Source organism: Rhinolophus sinicus, chromosome 8 (assembly GCF_057876585.1).
Source record: "Rhinolophus sinicus isolate RSI-liver-muscle chromosome 8, RSI-T2T, whole genome shotgun sequence".
Classification (NCBI taxonomy): Eukaryota; Metazoa; Chordata; class Mammalia; order Chiroptera; family Rhinolophidae; genus Rhinolophus; species Rhinolophus sinicus.
The window spans coordinates 74,533,889-74,540,000 of record NC_142508.1 but is presented as its reverse complement, the minus strand read 5'-3'; the positions used below and the strand labels follow the sequence as shown (position 1 = coordinate 74,540,000).

The window sequence follows — 6,112 nt, the reverse complement described above, 5'->3', positions numbered from 1 at the left end:
CAGGACACTACCACTTTCTCGAGCACCCACTATGTGCAAGACACTGTGTCAGGTGCTTTGCGTAGATCTGTTATCTTCACTGCAACCTACAAGGGACATACTGTTGTCCCCGTTATGCAGAGGAGGACAAAGCTTCAGAAAGGTTAAGTGACTTGCCCAAAGTCACACAGCTATTATGTGGCAGAGACAGAATTCAAACCTAGATCTATTTGGCCCCCATTGGAACCAGGGAGTGGGGGACCTCCACTGCTTGTCCTTGGGGGCCCCTGTCAAGTTCATCTGTTCCCCTCAGGGCTGGTACCCACGTCAAGAGGATGGATGATTCATTGTTCTCTGTCTCCATCCTCGCCCTCCTCTCAACCCCCAGCCACTTCCAGGTTGAAATGAACATCTCCATCACTGGCCTCCACGCGCATCCCGTGTCCTGCCCCCAATCCATTAGTGAGATGGAACCGTCTATATGTACGAGACAGAAATCAGCCTGCAGGTATGGAGGTGTCTGACTCTTAGAATCAAAATATCCCCAGCCCAGGGGCCTCAAGGCAACAGTCGGTTATGTCCCTTTATATCTGAAAGGAATTTGAGCTTCTACTTTCCTGTTTTCTGTTTGAATTCTACAGGGAAGGCTAGTCGATGATCAGACATTCTTTCCTCCTTCAAATAGGTGCTGAAAGGAGGCTTTCGAGCTTCTTGCTCAAGGCAGTACTGGGGAGCCCGGACTAAGGACAGTGGAGCAAGTTGTGGGTGAGTGTGAGGATTTCAAGGATGGACTTCCCGGTTTTTAAATTACTAGATCACAGTGCAGATGAAAAGCCTCAGCTGTAGCCTTTCTTCTCCATTCATATCAAAACTCAAATGTTCACCCACAATTTGCCTGGGTTAGGCTTTTAAAAATGCATTGTTGTCGGTTGTACGGCGGACAATAAATCTGGGCGTTTTTGACCTTCGTTCCACAACTTGACTTCAATATCTGCTAATTCCTTTTTATAAAACAAATTGCATCAATCACATTCGCATTTAACCAACTGCGGCTTCAATTGTTTTTGCTCTCTTTCATAAGTTCCTTTTCCAGATTAAATGCTGTTGCACCGAACGAACTGCTCTCGGCTGAAGTGGGAAAGCATGATTTGATTAGTATAGATTCTGGAATCGGGTAAGTACTGTATCAGTGTCCTCTCTAGAAAAGAGGTGACGTGTCATGGGATATTAAGAATGGCCATTTAATGTAAAAACTCAGATAATACATGAGTTAGATGGAGAAAATGAGAGAAAGCTTTTAAGCGTTTTCCCAAGACGGATCACAGAATAATATTATTGTACATGGAAGGGGAGGTGATCGACGTCGTCAGGAGGCCATTACAGACGTGGGGTTTAAAATCATTATGGCAAAAAGCATTTCAGGGCTGCAGCGAGCGAGTGGCAACACATAATGAATTATCAATAGAAAAACTGGTGATTTAGTTATATTACAATATGAACAGAAAACTTCCTGTTACATAATTTTCATCTGCCACTCTGATAAATGGCTTGAGGAGGGAGTCCCATTTCCGTTGTGAGAAGTTGGGGGGGGGGGGGGACATGGGAGTCACCAGAGAAATTCACCATTCTATGATCCAAGGATACAACAAACACCCCTTACCCCAAGTTCCATGATTCACCTGGAAGACACCTATTTCTGAGTGTCATACACGAAACTAGAGGTGCTACCTGAATCATCTCTAATTCCAGGAAAGCTGTATTTATAATAACAGTGGCCAGCCCCCAGCTATTGCTTGCTAATTTGATGTTCTGAAATATCACATTAAAGTAGTCTTTATTTTGACTACTGAGGTTTTTGGCGCCTCCTTAAACTTCACTCCCAAGGTGAGTGTCTCAGTCACCTCAGCCTGGTTCAGGTCCTGCAAAAGAGGCAACATTAGCCCCAGTTAACAGCCGAGGAAGCTGAGGTTGAGAGAGATTTCCTAACTCAGGTTCATTGTATCTGGTGGAGTGGAGATGCACAACCAGCCTGTCTGATTCACACTCCCAGCAACTTTCTATTTTACCACACTGTGTGTGTGCGTGCGTGTGTGTGTGTGTGTGTGTGTGTGTGTGTGTGTGTAAATCTTTCCGACCCAGGGTTACTACCCCAATTATAGAACTCTTCATAGAGTTCCAAAATGCCGTTTGCCTCATTGCCTAATCCTGGGACAAGGGAGCTATCTGACTATTTCAAAAGCTCTTTGATATTTACCAAGAGGAAATGTTCTATCTTGCCCTCTAAGAACAGAGGTACCCATTTCTATTGGCACCGTGAAAAGCCCACTTTAAAAGGCACTCTTCACCCATTTAAAATACTGTTCTCATGAAGGTTCCTGAAGGGTCCAAAACTTGGCAGCGATGTCAGCCCAGGCATCAGTACTGGTTGACTATGGACAAAAGGGATATGCTTTTCACTGTAGACCCTGTTGTGCATTCTTTTTACAATTGAGAGATAACTGACATATAACATTGTTAGTTTCAGGTATACAACACAATGACTTAATGTATGCTTATGTTGCAAAATGATCACGACAGTAAGTCTACTGAACAGCCATCACCTCACAGAGCTCCAATGTTGTTTCTTGTGCTGAGCACTTCTAAGACTTACTCTCTTAGCAACTTTCAAATATACAATAAATACTGTTACCTATAGTCACCATGCTGTGTGCTACATCCCCAAGACTTACTGATTTTGTAACTGGAAGTTTGGACCTTTTGACCCCGCTCACCCATTTTGCGCACCCCCATTGCACGGCTATACTGCAGTTTACTTAGCCATTCATCAGTTGATGGACATTTGGGTTTTCCCCTCCTTTTGGCTCTTATGAATCACGCTGCTGTGAACACACAGGTACAGTTTTTGTGTGGAACCGCTAGCTCCTACGGTAACTGAATGTTGGGCATTGTGAGGGACCGCCAGACTGTTTCCCAAAGCTACATCATGTCACAGGCCAAACCCCAGTCACTCCACGGGCTTGCCAACACTTGCTACTGTCTTTTTAACACAGACATGTGTCTAAAAATTATATAAATAATACAGGAATACATTCTTATTGGGAAAACGTCAGTGCAGGGCGTAATTCCACAGAGCTGAATAGGAAAATGCCCTTTCCAGCATCCTTTCCCTCTTGCGTCCCTCCATCCACCGGCCCCAGAGGCAAACACAATCTTGTGCATAGCCTCCCAGGAACTTTCTGCGTTGTTCTTCAGATTCATGTACAGATCACTATAGCTGTCCTGTGTCCCCATAAGTGTGATCATACTGCACATGCTGCTCTTCGATTTCCCTTTGCATTTTACGCTGGATCTTGGAGACTGTTTAATATAATAATAAGTTTTAGATGACCTAAGTTTTTTATAAAGGTCCCTTTACTTCTCTTCCAGGACACGGAGCCTCGATTTGTTCGACAGAGTTTGCCTGGCTAAATTGTACCCCAGCAGGTTGCCAAGAAGCCTTCATTCCTGTGTGTGCATCTCTTCCTACCATGTTCTTAAAGCTTAGTGACGACTGTAGAGTCACACTTAGGGGCACAAATCATGCGTCTGCCATTTACAAGGGGCCCTGAGTGTCTGTGTCTCAGTTTCCTCATTTGTAAAGTGGTGATGAAAAGAATGGTTACCTCCTAGGGTTGTTGCTAAGATTCAATAAGATAATAAAAGGAAAGCGTTGGGCCGTGTCTGGCACCCAGTAATGGCTCCACGCTGTTAGCCGTACATACAGTCTAGAAACAGGCCGGCGGCAGAGAAGCCCATGTCTTTAGTATAATTCCCTCTGCTGTTACGCCGTCTGGCCACTAAATCAGTTCCATGTGTGTTCATCAGGGGCTCCCAGCCCAGGGAATTAAGCGCTCAGCCTTGGGGAGTTGGGGAGGGCCACACCCCCTAAGCCTTACTCTTTTAATTGAAATAAAATTGCAAAATGAATGGCAATCACTATAGCAGATCATCATCCATCGTACCCAAGCTGGGCCATCATGAAGGATATTGATAGAGCCACAAAAATGAGCCCAGGTCCAGAGGCCAAACTCCTGAAGGAAGCTGGGCTGGGGAGAGAGTGCAAGTCACCATCACAATGGGAAACATCGCTGCTTGCAGTGGGAGTCCCGCATGTTCTGGTGCACTGCTTCCATCATTGCTCCAGAACGAAGGAAAAGGCTGATCTGTGAGCCTTCACTATTAAAACAGTGGCCATTTGGTTCTCTGTTGACACGTCTCATCTCTGGGATTGAACAAGAACCCCCTCACTGTATTTTGGGCAGATTGGTATAGGAATGATGATTGTCAGGCCTTATAAAAGCAACCAATAAATATTTGTTGAATTGTGTACAATCAACTGGACTTTTATTTCCTCTTTAATTCCCAAAGCTCAGTGCTAGGCCCTTTGTAAACATTCTATGGATATGCTAAAGAGTCTGAAACATTTAATGTGCAATTTGTTTGAAACTGGACACGTCAACTTGGGAAGTTATGGATTTGCTGATAATTAATGGGCAAGAATTGGTGGACAAATATCAGCCCTGACGACAGGGCTTGGTTGGAGAAGAGAAGACGCTACATTCAGCTCTGAAGGACTGGTCTGAATGTCAGGTCCTGCGCTTCTCTGAGAGAAGAAGGTTCTAGCAATCACTGTACTGGCTTCTCCTGGCTCCTACTCTTCTCAGGGAAGTTTCTGCTTAGCTTGCCCATTTAAATCTTTCTGGGATCCCATAAGGAGCTGTAAGTTCACATGATTTCTGTACCTTTTCGTCCCTATTTCAAAATGGAATTCAATTCTGTTTGTTATTGCCTGAATTAAAATTTGCTCTAATTCACTTCATTGGTTATCGTGCATTAAAAATAAAAACCACTTTCCTGCTGCTTGAAAAAAAGACCAAGAGGAGAGAAGAAACTTAATGGCAAGATCAAGTTCCAACTGTTATATTTATTCATTTGCTGTAAGATAATCAGACTATCAATTTCACAGAATAGTGACTGCACATGTCTAAAGGTGAGGGAAGAAAGAGAGCTGAATCAGATAAATCCCATCCTACCTCTTAGGCAGCCAATAGAAAGAGAAAGCAATCCTCTGTCAATCAGGATAGGCCCGGCTATGCTGCAGTAACAACCAACCACAAAATCTCAGCAGAAGTTAATTTCATACTAAAACTACACATCGCACTCATGTCAGCAGGGGCCTCTGCTCATTGTAATCACCCCCAAACCCAATTAGTATGATTATCACAGTAGTGGGAAGGGAACACGGGAAGCAAGAATTGTACTGGCTCTTAAAGTTTTTGCCCAGAAGTCACTGTTGCTCACATTTCATCAGCCAAGGCAACTCATATGGTTGTGCTTACTTCAAAGGAGGCAAGGAAATGTAGTTCTTCCTTGTATTGGGAAGAAAGACAGCCAGAAATATTTGCTGAAGAGCAGAAATAACAATGACAGACCCCAAGTCTACAGGGCTCAACATAAAAGAATCCGTGGTAGCTCCACGCAAAGTGAAGCCCGTGTGCAGGAGAAGGAAAGATGGGTGTGGGACACTGTCTCCTGAGCTTAACTCCAGGCAACTTCTTTCCTGTGCCAACCCCCACTTCTGCTCCTTCCTTCTTCTCCCAGATCTTTATTCTCTCATCCCTCCTGTTCCTGACTGTGCATACACTTCTCGGCTTGGTGATCTATGCAGCCACGCGTTGGAATGGGAAGAGAGAGGGACCTGACCGACACCAACCTGAAGTAGCTCCTACTTTAGAATGAACAGTTGGAACACTGCAAGGCTTTGCATAGCCTCTGACCTCCTGATGGTTAAAACCAGGCTCCAAAATATATATCTGCCAAAGGACTGGTTTTGAGGCTGTCAAAGGACTCCTCCACCTCAAAATGAAATAGACAAACAACTCAATATTTTTTTAAGGAGGAAAGATTTGAACTGATATTTTACAAAGGAAATGGGAATTTATGGATGCCCATAAACACATGGAAAAGTACTCAACATCATTAGTTGTCAGGAAAATGCAAACTAAAACCACATTGAGCTCACACTACGCACACACCAGGTTGGTTAAAACTAACAAGTCCGACAACACTAAATGTTGACAAGGATGTGGAACAG

The 6,112-nt window shown here is 44.1% G+C and overlaps 1 protein-coding gene across 4 annotated transcripts in view; it reads left to right on the top strand.

Moving 5' to 3' along the window:
- The window catches only part of LOC141567512 (uncharacterized), a 290,200-nt gene extending 285,371 nt beyond the window's left edge, over positions 1–4,829 (top strand). For 2 of the 4 annotated variants that reach the window (XR_016022096.1, XR_012490182.2), the window contains exons 4-6: positions 665–744; positions 1,061–1,153; positions 3,406–4,828. The gene's annotated coding sequence lies outside the window, so the exon portion shown is untranslated. Of the gene's footprint in view, positions 1–367; positions 488–664; positions 745–1,060; positions 1,154–3,405 lie in introns of all 4 variants that reach the window. The other 2 variants (XR_016022095.1, XR_012490185.2) reach the window with 2 other exon arrangements.
- Positions 4,830–6,112: the final 1,283 nt, after the last annotated feature.